The following is a 15,457-nucleotide window of genomic DNA, read 5'->3' as shown; positions in this document are numbered from 1 at the left end:
TATAGAGACGGAACCATTTGGCGGCAGAGATTCTCCCCGATTGTAGCAGGCAGGGCTCACACGACTGTACCTCGCGGCGTGCAGTCAGCACATAATGACCGTGCACACTGGCTGCATGCTGCCCATCGCCATGTACCATCATGCAGTTTATGTGCGCGAAATACGTGCCAACATAGAACATGCTACCATTTTTCTTGCATGTCAATATTTCATGCAGTTTGTGTGAGCGGTAACACGGCCGCCTATGGGAGATCCGTGGAATACACTACACCGACGCGCTGGGGTGAGCCCGGCCTTACTGCAACAGGCTTGTATTGGTGTTGAGACTTTGTATTTACTATGATGAAACATTTGTTACTTTGTCCCCCCTTGTGCTGCGCCCGTAATGTCCGCTGATAACACGGGATACAGAACAAGGTGTGCACAACCCCCCGCCATAAACCAGAAGGAAGCGGCGCCTGCTACTGTACCGCGCTGCCAGGGGTTACTGGGAGTCAGTGACATCTTCCCTGCACTCGGTTTTCTAGAAATGTTGGCATCAGCGAAGCTACAAAACTGTCACCACCCAGTGAGTGCCACGAACCGCAGCAGCTGGGGGAGAGGGCAGGGCAAGCTGCAGACTGAGGTGGGCAACCAAATCCATATAACACACCACCCAGTGAGTGCCACGAACCGCAGCAGCTGGGGGAGAGGGCAGGGCAAGCTGCAGAATGAAGTGGGCAACCAAATCCATATAACACACCACCCAGTGAGTGCCACAACCCGCAGCAGCTGGGAAAGGTGCAGGGCAAGCTGCAGAATGAGGTGGGCTACCAAATCCATATAACGCACCACCCAGTGAGTGCCACAAATCGCAGCAGCTGGGGACTGAGGTGGGCAACCAAATCCATATAACACACCACCCAGTGAGCACCACAAACTGCAGCAGCTGGGGGAGAGGGCAGGGCAAGCTGCAGGATGAGGTGGGCTACCAAATCCATATAACACCACCCAGTGAGTGCCACAAACCGCAGCAGCTGGGGACTGAGGTGGGCAACCAAATCCATATAACACACCACCCAGTGAGTGCCACAAACCGCAGCAGCTGGGGGAGAGTGCAGGGCAAGCTGAGGACTGAGGTGGGCAACCAAATCCATAGAACACACCACCCAGTGAGTGCCACGAACCACAGCAGCTGGGGGAGAGGGCAGGGCAAGCTGCAGACTGAGGTGGGCAACCAAATCCATATAACACACCACCCAGTGAGTGCCACAACCCGCAGCAGCTGGGAAAGGTGCAGGGCAAGCTGCAGACTGAGGTAGGCAACCTATAACACACCACCCAGTGAGTGCCACAAACCGCAGCAGCTGGGGGAGAGAGCAGGGCAAGCTGCAGACGGAGGTGGGTAACCAAATCCATATAACACATCACCCAGTGAGTGCCACAAACCGCAGCTGCTGGGGGAGAGGGCAGGGCAAGCTGAGGACTGAGGTGGGCAACCAAATCCATAGAACCCCCCCCCCCCCCAATGAGTGCCATAAACCGCAGCAGTTAGGGGAGGATGCAGGGCACGCTGCAGACTGAGGTGGGCAACATAACACACCACCCAGTGAGTGCCACAAACCGCAGCAGCTGGGGACTGAGGTGGGCAACCAAATCCATAGAATACACCACCCAGTGAGTGCCACAAACCGCAGCAGCTGGGGGAGAGGGCAGGGCAAGCTGCAGACTGAGGTGGGCAACCAAATCCATAGAACCCACTAGGACCATCCTATACATGTCAAGGCAAAAAGAAATCCCACCTTGACGGTTGAGGTTACTTAACCCCTTAGTAACGCCGCCTCGTCTGGCCATAAGGACGCAACTTTTTAGGGGAATGTTAATCGCTACATTTCAAAAGCCATAACTTATTTTTTGGGGCTTGTTCTTCGCGCGGCGAGCTGTAGGTTTTATTGGTGCCAAGTGTGCCTACTTAGGCCTCCTTCCCACGAACGGATTTACGCCGCGTAAATCCGCGGCAAAAATCCGCTGCGTTGCCCCCTGCTATTGAACCTAATAGCACAATGCTCACGATGCGTAATTCCACTGCGGAATTACGCACCGTGAAATCTCCCGTTCTCACCCGCAGCATGTTCTATTTGCTGCGGGTGTACGCGCTGACGGCTTCCATTGCAGTCAATGGAAGCCGTCCGTTCACGCTATCTCCCGCTGCAACCAGCGGAAGATAGCGTGAAAAAACGCTTCCCCGCCTACCGCCGCGTGTCATATGACGCGGCCGGCGCGTCACGTGACACGGCCGGCCGCGTCATGTGACGCGGGGGGCGTGTCATATGACGCGACGGCGGTGGGCGGGGAAGCGTCTTCACGCTATCTTCCGCTGGTAAGTATGGGGTCTCTGGGGGGCGCCGTGACGGGCTTCACTGCGGAATATTACGCGGCGGAGCCCGTCACGCTCGTGGGAAGGAGGCCTTATAGATGTATTAGATGCCTTTCAAAAACAAAAGTAAGTTAAGGAGAAAAAAAAAAAATCATCAAATTTTCCCATTTTTTTAATAGCTAAGTGCTGGGATCAATGGTTTCTGCAGATCGGTACGATTACGACAAACCAAAATTGTACATTTTTTAAAAATTATTTTCCACTTTTGCACGAAAAAAAACTTTGAGTGGAATTTTTTTTTTGCATCGCTGTATTCAAAGTCCCATAACTTTTTTTTTATTATTCCATGGACGGAGCTCCGCGAGGGCTTTTTTTGTTTTTTTTTGCAAGACGAACTGTAGTCTTTATCGCTACCATATTGGGGTACATATGGCTGTTTTGATCACTTTTATTCATTTTTTTTTTTTTGGAGGGGGGGGGGGGTAGAGGCGAAATTAAGAAGAAAAAAAAGGGGGGTGCCATCTCAGCCAAGTCTGCCACTGGCTAAAATGAGGCTGTAGGAGACATCAGTCGTCACCCAGCTTTCCCGAGTGCGGATAAACCTGAATACATTTTTTATGACCCAAGTTTTAGGCGGAGATGTTATTTAATGGTGTAATTAAGCGAGCGCTGTATAAACTAATGGCATGCGTAATTGAGGACATTTTTCACTTTAATTACAAGAGACGGACCCGCTGTGCGGTCGGGACGCTCCGCTGACTGAGCGGCGTCGGAACATCGGTTATTAATATTCATCATTTCCCGCAGGCGGTGTGGCAGTCCGGTGGATGGAGAACAGCACCGCCTGGAGATAAGCGGCTGCACCGAGGCCTCCTCACCACATGGCGAACCGTAACAAGTGTAGATGTATTGGATTCCAGCGGGATACGGATACACTTCAGATCCCCCCCTCCCCGCTGGACGATGCCGCCCCGTTTGCTGCCGCCGCTCAGCCCTGACTAGTAGAACATTAGAAGGGACAGGGAAGCATTAACATCGCGGCGCCAAAGACGGATCCGGCAGGAGAAACTCTGCAGAAGACAAATGCCAACATCCCACATTCACTGCAACTGCTCCTTAGTACTGTCCGTGCCTGGGAAAGCTGGGTGACAGTGAATACGGGTTCACGTCATACCTGCCCAACAGGGGTTTCCAGCCAGCGCTCCCAGGATGTGCCATGCAGAAATCCAAGAAAGCTAAGTGACAACCCCTGTAGGAGCAGTAAAGGCAGCCAATTCGGTTGTCAAGCAACTTTCCCAGCATCCTGAAAGTCTACTTAGTTATGCAAAGCTAAACCCCCAATACATGCCATCCAGGATACTTAAAGCTTAGCAATAACAAATGAAGATTAAAAGGTAGCCATATTAGTTGTCACTCCACTTTCCCAAGCTCCTGAAAGGCAAATTCACCTAGCTGGGCAGAGATAAACCCCCAATTCCATAATGTTGCATAGCGAGTGTGGGTAACTTTCAGGAAGTTAAGGGAGTCTTAGTGACAACCCCTGGAAGAGCAGAAAAGGTAGTCATAATTTTTTTTAACCCAGCTCTCCCAGGATCCTGAATGGCAAGTCTCCCTAGTCACACAGAGATAACACCCAATCCAATACTGTTGTACATTATCCATGCAGTAAACCAAGAAAGCTTAGTGACAACCCCTGCAGGAGTGTTGACGGCAGGCATATAAATGGTCACCCAGCTTTTCCAGGCTTCTGAAGGAAGAATTTTTCCTAGTTATATTACCAGGAGAATGAACAAGGTAAATTACTGAGTAGGTAGGTGTGCCGTTCAGGAGCCTAGAAAAGCTTGGTGACAACCTATGCGAGAACATTAACAATGCAGAACTGGTGCTCGCCCCCAAAGTAATAAATGACAACCCTAGGAGGGGCGACGGTGACGGCCATATTGGTTGCCACTCAGGCAGTGACACAGGAGTTGAATCTAAAGCAATGCAAAGCTTAGTCATTCAGGAGTCTAGGAAAGCCGGGTGGCCTTCCATAGGGGATCTGTAAATCACACATCTTAATCTTGCAGTCACTCATGTATTAGCGGTTGCGCCACCTACACACCGACGACATCCCCTGGAGGTGCAGTGATGGCGGCCGTATCACCACCCAGCTTTCCCAGGAACAGATATCCTAAGAAACAGATGAATGGAATATCAGACGAAGCGACAATTAATTCTGACCTCCCAGGCGGCAGCGGCGCGGGATTAAGCCGTCCGATCGATACGCCTCTCGTATAAATCAGAGCATTAGTGCAACGGAGATGGAAGTTAAATCAGCGATTACGAAGCCTGCGCCGCAAGGGGAAAAACGGAACTTGAAACGCCGTCCGCGCAGCTGAGGAGCAACGATGGGCGTCCTGTATCACAGATGCAGCTAACGAGGCAAAAAATTATGAATTCTCCTCCTGGATGGGTGTGGGCGGCAAACATGAGCCCAGCGCCCCGGGGGTTAGTGTATTAAAGGGACTACGCACTTATAACACAGCGAGCGCTACTGACGAGGATCTAAGCTGTCGCCGGTCAGCAGATACCGCCGACTGTCAGGAAACGGCACAAAACTGTGAGACATCCCGGTCAGCTGTCACGCCAAAGGTTAGAGAGTGCGCGCGTTTCTCAGGTTGTACTTGGTACATCGGCCTGCATTACTCCAGAGCTGCATTAACAATTCTGCTGCTCAGCAAGGAAGGGAGGGGAAGGAGGGAAGGGGGTTCTGCGCAGTTTGGATCCAGCAAAGTCTGCTTTTGGGGGGGCGAAAAAAAATATATATATATATATCAATCATGCTCTATTTTCCAGCGCATTCGCCCAGCGAAGAACATTTTGAAGTAGTGACACTAACTGGCGATTTCGATGGCTGAGAGCATCGCTGCGCTTTTTTTTTTTGCGCACTTTCAAGTACAGTAAGACGCAGCGGCGCACAAATACACAACAGCAATTCTGCAAAATCGCAGCGACTCCGACCCCGAAACAGACGACCGCGTCTCATCAACACGCTGCAGACCCTTCTGTGTGGTAATTGGCGCGCGGCGCAGACTTTAAAGCCAACGTGTCGATTTCTGTTGAGAAAGGTTTGCGGATTTTTAAGCCGTTGCTTCTGGCTTTTTAACCCTTTAGATGCCACCAGCAGGAGCTCGAATGTGAGGGCCCGAGGGGGGCGGGGGGGGATGCTCGATACCCACCAGGTTCCCCCGTCCCAGAGAAGTGTTCATCAACTACTAATGACCTGTTCAGTGCAAAGACTCCCAGAATACCCCATTAATTCCGAATTTCGTAGGAGGGTATTAACCCTTCACTATACAAGATAAATGAACCATCATAATGAAATCCAACGAGCAGCTGGGAGCGGAGTAGTACGAACAGTCAGCGGGAGCCCAGAAGAGAGCGACTCACGTCTCCGGGGATCCCTCCGAGGAAAACAAAGGCGTTCGCCATACACAGAAGGCTTGTACCTGCCAGACTCCTCCGGCGCTCCTCGGCCGGCACAAGGAGGTGAGGGCAGATCACGGACCAGTCCGCGTCTACAGATGCTAGCGCAATAGAAAAATACCTAATGGGAAGTTTTCTAACTTGGGTCCGTTCGCAGCGCCGGATTTCCTGTCCGTATTTTCTACAGACACCATTGATTTGCATCAGTGTATTCGGATGGACGGTTAGCTTTATTCTGCGGACTGATGGTTCACGGAAAAAAAATAAAAATAAGCAGCGTTTATGTCTATATTTACAGAAATTCCCCCAATTAAAGTCCCTACAATCGCGTAAAAACGCACAAATACGCAGTTGCATGCATGATCGCTGTGTTCTTACACATGTTGTCAGCAAACTGCGTAAAAAGAAAGTGACATCAGTTCGGCCTTCGTGCGTTTTGCTTTTTTTCTGCACGTGTGAAAAATGTAGCAACTGCGGGCGCAATAAGCACAGAGAAAAAACTAACGCTCCAACGCATTCAAAACGCACAAACTATAAAAACTGAGCGCTTCTCATAGACCGAATCGCATCTGCTCTTGTGAATGAGCCCTCACTGCATGAATCAATACTTCACAATCTTACAAATTTTCTGCTGGCTGTCAGTGAACGGCGACAATATTTCTAACCAGATCTTACCACCAGTTCTAAGCGGTTACACAGACGTGCGCCGATAGATGCGCAGCTTGCGTTATGTTAAAACTACGATGGAGGACGATAAGTATATTAGCGCACAAAACACTAATTTGCTCGTAGGACAATGTCTGCAAGCAAGCAGAGATGTTGAGAGCGGTGAGGAAGTAAAACAGACTATTAAGAAGTTGCAGAAGTTTTCATTATACGACATAGCAGCATATAGGAAAAAAGTTACATTGGTTGCAACTTTTTCAGAGTTGTGGTGACTTTGCACATCAGCGGCCCCCGATGTTACAGCGGCGCAGGTATACAGCGATGTGGGGCGCCGTTATATACACAAGCGGTTACAAGATGGTGAGATCCAAACCAGAAAATCACAGCTATGGTCGGTATTCCTACAGAACTACGGTTACTGGCGGCCACAACTTCCCTGAAACAAAGGCCATACCCAGAAGTGTTAGCTGAAGCACGTGTCATCCCCCCTCACTATTCTTCTGGTGGAGTCACTGTGTACATACATTACTTATCCTGTACTGATCCTGAGTTACATCCTGTATTATACTCCAGAGCTGCACTCACTATTCTGCTGGTGGAGTCACTGTGTACATACATTACTTATCCTGTACTGATCCTGAGTTACATCCTGTATTATACTCCAGAGCTGCACTCACTATTCTGCTGGTGGAGTTACTGTGTACATACGTTACTTATCCTGTACTGATCCTGAGTTACATCTGTATTATACTCCAGAGCTGCACTCACTATTCTGCTGGTGGAGTCACTGTGTACATACATTACTGATCCTGAGTTACATCCTGTATTATACTCCAGATCTGCACTCACTATTCTGCTGGTGGAGTCACTGTGTACATACGTTACTTATCCTGTACTGATCCTGAGTTACATCCTGTATTATACCCCAGAGCTGCACTCACTATTCTGTTGGTGGAGTCACTGTGTACATACATTACTTATCCTGTACTGATCCTGAGTTACCTCCTGTATTATACTCCAGAGCTGCACTCACTATTCTGCTGGTAGAGTCACTGTACATACATTACTTATCCTGTACTGCTCCTGAGTTACATCCTGTATTATACTGCAGAGCTGCACTCACTATTCTGTTGGTGGAGTCACTGTGTACATACATTACTTATCCTATACTGCTCCTGAGTTACATCCTGTATTATACTCCAGAGCTGCACTCACTATTCTGTTGGTGGAGTCACTGTGTACATACATTACTTATCCTGTACTGATCCTGAGTTACCTCCTGTATTATACTCCAGAGCTGCACTCACTATTCTGCTGGTAGAGTCACTGTACATACATTACTTATCCTGTACTGATCCTGAGTTACATCCTGTATTATACTGCAGAGCTGCACTCACTATTCTGTTGGTGGAGTCACTGTGTACATACATTACTTATCCTATACTGCTCCTGAGTTACATCCTGTATTATACTCCAGAGCTGCACTCACTATTCTGCTGGTGGAGTCACTGTGTACATACATTACTTATTCTGTACTGATCCTGAATTACATCCTGTATTATACTCCAGGGCAGCATTCACTATTCTGCTGGTGGAGTCACTGTGTACATACATTACTTATCCTGTACTGATCCTGAGTTACATCCTGTATTATACTCCAGATCTGCACTCACTATTCTGTTGGTGGAGTCACTGTGTACATACATTACTTATCCTGAGTTACATCCTGTATTATAATGCAGAGCTGCACTCGCTATTCTGTTGGTGGAGTCACTGTGTACATACATTACTTATCCTGTACTGATCCTGAGTTACATCCTGTATTATACTCCAGAGCTGCACTCACTATTCTGCTGGTGGAGTCACTGTGTACATACATTACTTATCCTGTACTGATCCTGAGTTACATCCTGTATTATACCCCAGAGCTGCGCTCACTATTCTGATGGTGGAGTCACTGTGTACATACATTACTTATCCTGTACTGATCCTGAGTTACATCCTATATTATACTCCAGAGCTGCACTCACTATTCTGCTGGTGGAGTCACTGTGTACATACATTACTGATCCTGAGTTACATCCTGTATTATACTCCAGAGCTGCACTTACTATTCTGTTGGTGGAGTCACTGTGTACATACATTACTTATCCTGTACTGATCCTGAGTTACATCCTGTATTATACCCCGGAGCTGCACTCAGTATTCTGCTGGTGGAGTCACTGTGTACATATGTTACTTATCCTGTACTGATCGTGAGTTACATCTGTATTATACTCCAGAGCTGCACTCGCTATTCTGCTGGTGGAGTCACTGTGTACATACATTACTTATCCTGTACTGATCCTGAGTTACATCCTGTATTATACTCCAGAGCTGCATTCACTATTCTGCTGGTGGAGTCACTGTGTACATACATTACTTATCCTGTACTGCTCCTGAGTTACATCCTGTATTATACTTCAGAGCTGCACTCGCTATTCTCTTGACATCAGGCACTGTGCATTGATCAGATACTCCTGCTGTAAATGTCTACGGGTCGGATTACTCCTTTAAGTAACGTTGTGATATAGTTTTTAAAGCATCTCCCTCCTAACAGGAAGTGACGTATATTTCGGGGTCGGCCACAAACCACCATCATCATCTGAATCCTTAGTGCCCGACTTCATCATGATGGAGGATGCTGCATGCATTACACACTGAATAGACTTAATAGAAATTCCCCATCTAGAAGCGCGTTGGACCTCCTTCAGAACTGCAGCAATTCATCATGGGGTCCATGCACAGGTATCCGAGGACCCGGGGGTGCAATTTGTGCCCTCTTTTACCCACTGGAGTCTCACCTTTCTGTTTCTTAGATACAACGGCGCTGGAACTGCGAATAGTGCATTCAGGCGCGTTAGTGGAGCACCACGGTTGTAATTGGCTGCTCCTACGTTTGCAAGGCCTGTCGGTAAAGATTCCTGACATCCTCCTCTGACCCCTTTCTGAAAGGAGTTGTTTCCGTCCACATGATCCCTTTTGCTGGATGCTTTTCTTCTCTAACACCATTCCTGGTATACTCTCCCCCACCGTTACACAAGGCAACCCCACGTGGTTGGTAGTAAAATCCTAGTCCCCGCTAGTCAAGCACCGATGACCAGGATGACTAATGTGGATTCACACTGACACTGATCCACGAAAACTTGTCATGTGATTTTGTGCCGCACTCCGGGGTCATGGGGAGAATATCTATATGGGAAAGCTCCAATCCTGAGAGGGCCGGGGGCTCCAATAAAGGGGCCACTCAGTGCACAGAATTCATAGAAACAGATCCAAAGAGCCGTAGTTACATCTAATAATGATTGTATCACTGCTGCTCCTCTCTGCCAGATCCTGTGACTACAGTTACATCATTCATGCTGAAGGGCAACTCTGTGGTCCTGCCAACACAGAACAATGACAAGTAACTCCTGAACTCACACTTTCTAGGAATGTACACTGTCAGGGGAAAAGAAAAAGGAAGATCGCGCCCCCAGAAGAAGTGGCCGTTTTGCTGCAAAATTCAGCATGCAGTTCCATCTCAGGCAGATCTGTAAATGATGGGAGTTGTGGTGATTAGATGGACGGTCTTGTCACCGGAGACCCTAAAAGTGGTTCCCCCGGGCTCAGGGCACCCCGTACAGACCACCAGTAGAGAGGAGCGTCTGACGAGACTGTTAGGAGGTGTTGGGACCAGTGGATGTGTGAGGGCATACAAGGTGACTGGGCTCAGGACGCCCCCTACAGACCACCAGTAGAGAGGAGCGTCTGACCAGACTGTTAGGGGGTGTTGGGACCAGTGGATGGGGGCACACAAGGTGACCGGGCTCAGGCCGCCCCCTACAGACCACCAGTAGAAAGGAGCATCTGAACGGCCAACAAGCGCCAGCACTTCCAACTGTTTCATTGTCCGCGATCCAGAGACAGGTGCAGACGACACAAAACTAGGAGGGATAGCCAACTCTAGGGAAGAGAGAGAGGATTCAAAAAGATCCAGAAAAGCTTGCACAGTGGTCAGCGACTAACAGAATGGTATTTAACAAGGCGAAATGCAAAGTCCTACATCTGGGCAAGAAAAATGAAGAAATCACATAGAGAATGAGAGGAATTGGGCTAAGCAGCAACATATGTGAAAAAGACTTGGGTATACTAATAGATCACAGACTGAACATGGGTCAACAATGTGATGCAGCAGCCAAAAAGGCAAACACAATTCTGGGATGTATTAAGAGAAGCATAGAGCCTAGATCATGTGAGGTCATTATCCCCCTGTACTCTACCTTGGTCAGACCTCATCTGGAATCCTGTGTCCAGTTCTGGGCACCCACTTTAAAAACAACATAGACAAACTGGAGCAAGTTCAGAGAAGTTACCAAGATGGTGAGTGGTCTGCAAATCATGTCCTATGAAGAACAGTTAAAGGATCTGGGAATGTTTACTTTGCAGTAGAGAAGGCTGAGAGGAGACTTAATAGCGGTTTACAAATATCTGAAGGATTGTCACAGTGCAGAGGGATCAGCCCTATTCTCATCTGCACAAGGAAAGACTAGAAGCAATGGGATGAAACTGAAAGAGAGGAGACACAAATTAGATATTAGACAGTGAGGGGGATCAATGAGTGGAACAGGTTACCACGGGAGGTGGTGAGTTCTCCTTCAATGGAAATGTTCAAACACAGGCTGGACAAATACCTGTCTGGGATGATTTAGTGATCCGGCACTGAGGAGGGAGTTGGACCCGATGACCCTGGAGGGCCCTTCCAACTCTACCATTCTAGGATTCTATGATTGTTACAGACCCCTCAGTCTGTCAGAACCCTTTCCAGGCTCTTGGCTGAAGGACATTTGGTCTCGCTGCCCCCATTACATGTACGGCCTCTGATACCCACCGTCGTTCCCGTTTGCAGTGATGTTGTGAACGATTAAACTGGACGCTACAGAGGAACCGGGTGTCTTCAGCGATGAGTCCAGGTTTAGTTTGGGCGCTGATGACGGCCGTGTTCGAGTCTGGAGACCTCAGGGTGAGCGCCTCAATCCTGCCTTTGCTGTGGAGCGGCACACTGCCCCCTGCTGGTCTGATGGTCTGGGGGGCATCGCATATGACATTCGGTCCCCACTAGTAGTGGTACGAGGGACGCTGACAGCTCAGTAATACACACTCTTACTAGGGAAGGGATTGGTCTGACAAGGAGTATTTAAGAAAAAAACAAAAACGACCTGTCAGCCGCTTCAGCAGACGCTCATCTGCCGGCTACGTGGGACGACAGGGTCCTGCACTGAATAGACCCCCCGAGAGCGCCACCTATGGATGAGCTGCCAGCATGCGGAGATTATAATGCAGCACTTTTGTTTCTGACACTGTGTATTCAGTCTGTGAAACATAGTATCACTATATTAACCCCTTAGTGACATGGTCTGTTTTGTTCCCAAGTACTGCTGCTGTTGCGGCCGGCATTGCTATCTGCTAAGCCGCTGGTCTCCCCCGCCGAAGCTGTGCAGCGCTTAGCCTCCTGCACATAGAGTCCAGGGCCGCAGCTGCCGCCATTGCCATCCTGAAAATTAACCAGGGCCCCTCCGGCACTCTGCAGCGCTCACCCATACGTCGCACTGAAATGCCAACCGGCGGCTGTGCTCAGAGCTCCCTTTCCACAACAGTGCAGTTGACTCCCCTGGTGCTGCCACCGCTCCATGGGACAACAGCAGCAGGGTAAACTGAAGACCGGCTGCTCTGGGTTTCATGAAAGTCATAGTGCGGTCGGCAGCAGCGCTGAAAACTCCCGGCCGCTGCCTACAGCAGCTGTCAGGGCCAGGACGGGGAGACAGCCGGACAGCCAATCAGGAACAGGGGGCGTCAACCCCCTGTTAAACACTCAGCTTGACTCCACCACAACTTCCGGTGGTGTCAAGATACACTAATACCCATGTATTGTACGGCTGATTACTTTTCTTTGGAGGGCAGAGAAAAAACACATCAATTCTACCAGTTTTATGGAATTAGTGTTCGCAGCGTTAATCACGCAGCATGAGGCCCAATGCCCACTGACGGAAACTCCGCGGCGGGATTTCTGCCATGGCACGCTGTCATAGGATTGCATTAGTTTATGCAATCCTATGCCGACAGACGCGATTTGACTGCGTGAAAACTCGCGCAGTATTTAAATCGCGGCACGTCCTATTTCTGCTTGCGCCTCGCTATGATGAGACTGATAATACGTAGCGATCACAGGCCATGGCGACCCATCTGCGATTACATGGCAGAGGGCCGGTGGGGTTTATGGTGTCCGTATTACATGCGGCATATGAAACTCTGCCCGTGTGAATGAGCCCCTAGTCTATTTATGGACACAGACAAAACCTCGACGTGTCGGAGTCAGCGGTTCGCGTCCTGTCATCAGCTCGGCTCTGCTATGCTGACATGAGAAAAACAAGCGCAGGTCACATGACCCCACCAGTCATCGCAAATAGCAATCTGCTGTAAAACCTTGGCCATGATTGTTTAGTATAATCAGACATTACGAATGCTTAGTCATCATGATAACAGTCCGGTCACATGATCAGGTGCGCAAAACATCCCAGGCAGGGGGCGCCAGAGAGCTTATAGTAGCTGTGGTGTCCCACGAAGTCTGAAATTACCAGGTTCAATAATGCAACTGTATTACACTTGTCTGTATCCTGCGAGGGCTCCGCCTCTCCCCCATGCTTTACACTGCAGGTCTTCCTTTTCACATTTCCTGCTCCGTAGGTTCTCAATGCACAACATTTTAAGAGATTTCCAAAAATTCACAAGGGCAAAAACTAAAGTGCAAACTGATATGCAGAGACAAAATGACACAAAGCAAACAGGGCGTATCAGACGTGCGATAAAGAGTAAACAACGCCACCCGATGCGAACACAAGATACGCAGAGCAGAAAAACGTACAGAGGTTACAAAACATGGCTGCTTTCATGCTGGTACAGCGCCAGTCTTGTCCAATGGCTGTGACTGGTACTGCAATATTTAGGGCGAGCCTCACCTGCAGTACCGGACACTGCCACGGACAAGAGTGGCGCTGTTTTTAGATACCAAGCGGCCATCTTTTTCTAGTTCTGAATGATTGCTACAAAGGAAATACATTGCGGATGAGGATACACTTACACCACGTAAACCAGAATCAGCGGACTACAACTCCCAGCATGCCCTGCCGGCCGTACCCCTGCCGCTGAGACACTACAACTCCCAGCGTGCCCCAGCAGCACTTTCAATCTGTAGCTCTCCAGCCACTGTCAGACTACTGCTCCCAGCATGCCCTGCAGGAGTCAGTACAGCGGAGGATGCGTACGGCGGGGCGGAGCGTTAGGCTACCTTCACACGGGCGACTGCGATTTTGGTCAAGGACGGAAGGGGCTTCATAAATGACCCCGATTTGTGGCGGAATGCGTGTTGGAATTACGGCGCACTATTTTTACGACGCGTTTGCGTATTTTTATCATTTGCGTCGGATGTTTCATTTGTGAAGCTAAATGTCAGAAAGCGTGCGTAAAAAGTGCGGATTAGACCAAGTAAAACTGCCGAGAGTTTGGCGCCTTTTATGGCGCTCGCTATGCATTTGCGCATCTCGTCATTTTGGCGCTTGCATCGCTCGTTTTTATAAACTCTTCAAACACTTATTTTAGTGGGATAGCGTCCTTTCTACGTCCGCTCGCTATAAAGACCACCCCCGCACGCTCTCGGCGGTAAAGTCAAACAAATTCCCATTTTGGCGCAGCTACGTGAATTCTGGCGCACCTCAGCTTATTACGCCTCCTCTATGAGCGTTTCCCGGCCGGCGTGCGTTTTTTTTTTATGAACCTCGTCAAGATTTGGCGCATTTTTAAAAAGTTGTAGACAATTTACGAGTGGCCGAGCTTCTGGGTTCGCGGCCGTAAAAAAAAAAAAGACGTTTTCGCACTGAAATAAATAACGTTTGAAGAGTTTATAAACGAAAGACCAGATGCGAGCGCCAAGACGAGGGGTGCGCCAAAAAGGGTGACTTACACCAAAACGAAGTAGCTTTTCGAACTGCGCGCAAAATATACCAAAAACTGAAAGATTGCGCCAAACACATACCGAGCGCCATAAAACGCGCCAACCCACACACCTACGCCACAAACCTGGCAGAAGAGACTCCGTAAATAAACGCGGCGACTTTACTGCGGCCGGTCTGCCAGCTTCAAACGTAAACAGAAAAGAAAAATGGCCGTGCGAATACGCCCCACGGGCGGTTTTACATGGGACTGCAGGAAAGCGGAGTGGTTACTTGCATCCGTCTACAGGATCGCTTAGAACGCACGCAACAGTAACAAACCCTCCGCTGTCAGAGGTTTCAGGGCGGAACGTGTCGTTATTCACTTACAGCAAGCAGGGGCACTGAAAATGGGGGAGAAATGATGCGCAGAAGGGAGCAGAAAGTTGCAGAACTTTCCCTGCTGTTAGGGGACTGGACGGGGAAGAGTGGAGCCGTGCAGAGTGACCAACTCCGCTCTGCTACACGCAGGTGTGACCCAACCAATGAGGGGCGCTATAGCAGATGACACATATCTACAGCACACACAGCCGGTGCACCGACCCTCTCCTCCCGGTACTTCCCGGCATGCCCCGGCCCCTCAGGCCCCTGTTTACCTGCTGCCTCTCAGGACTCCGTTGCTCCACTGACACCCAGGCGGAAGTAGCAACCAGGCCCTGCCGCCCCGCACCCGCCAATCACCGCCCAGCACCACAAGACAGACAGCAGCCGCGTCCAATAGAAATGGTCGCTGGGCAGGGAGGGGCGGGACAGCGTGTGAGCTGATGTCAGGGCTCTGCGTCCACATGAAATAAACGGCATATTACACAGAGGAGGATAACATTATGTAACCAGTGGGGGGCGCTCATGTCATGGGGCCATGCTGGAACTTGCAGTGCGAGACAGTCATCACATACAATATCTT

The 15,457-nt window shown here is 49.5% G+C and overlaps 1 protein-coding gene across 1 annotated transcript in view; it reads right to left on the bottom strand.

Annotated features, from left to right (window-relative positions):
- OSBPL2 (oxysterol binding protein like 2) overlaps nt 1-15,219 on the bottom strand; it is an 87,205-nt gene extending 71,986 nt beyond the window's left edge. The window contains exon 1 of the mRNA XM_066586942.1: nt 15,150-15,219. The gene's annotated coding sequence lies outside the window, so the exon portion shown is untranslated. The remainder of the gene's footprint in view (nt 1-15,149) is intronic.
- Nucleotides 15,220-15,457: the final 238 nt, after the last annotated feature.

The sequence above is a fragment of the Eleutherodactylus coqui genome, chromosome 13 (genome assembly GCF_035609145.1).
Source record: "Eleutherodactylus coqui strain aEleCoq1 chromosome 13, aEleCoq1.hap1, whole genome shotgun sequence".
Classification (NCBI taxonomy): domain Eukaryota; kingdom Metazoa; phylum Chordata; class Amphibia; order Anura; family Eleutherodactylidae; genus Eleutherodactylus; species Eleutherodactylus coqui.
Note: the sequence above shows the minus strand (reverse complement) of the source record. Positions and strands in the feature narration are given on the sequence as shown.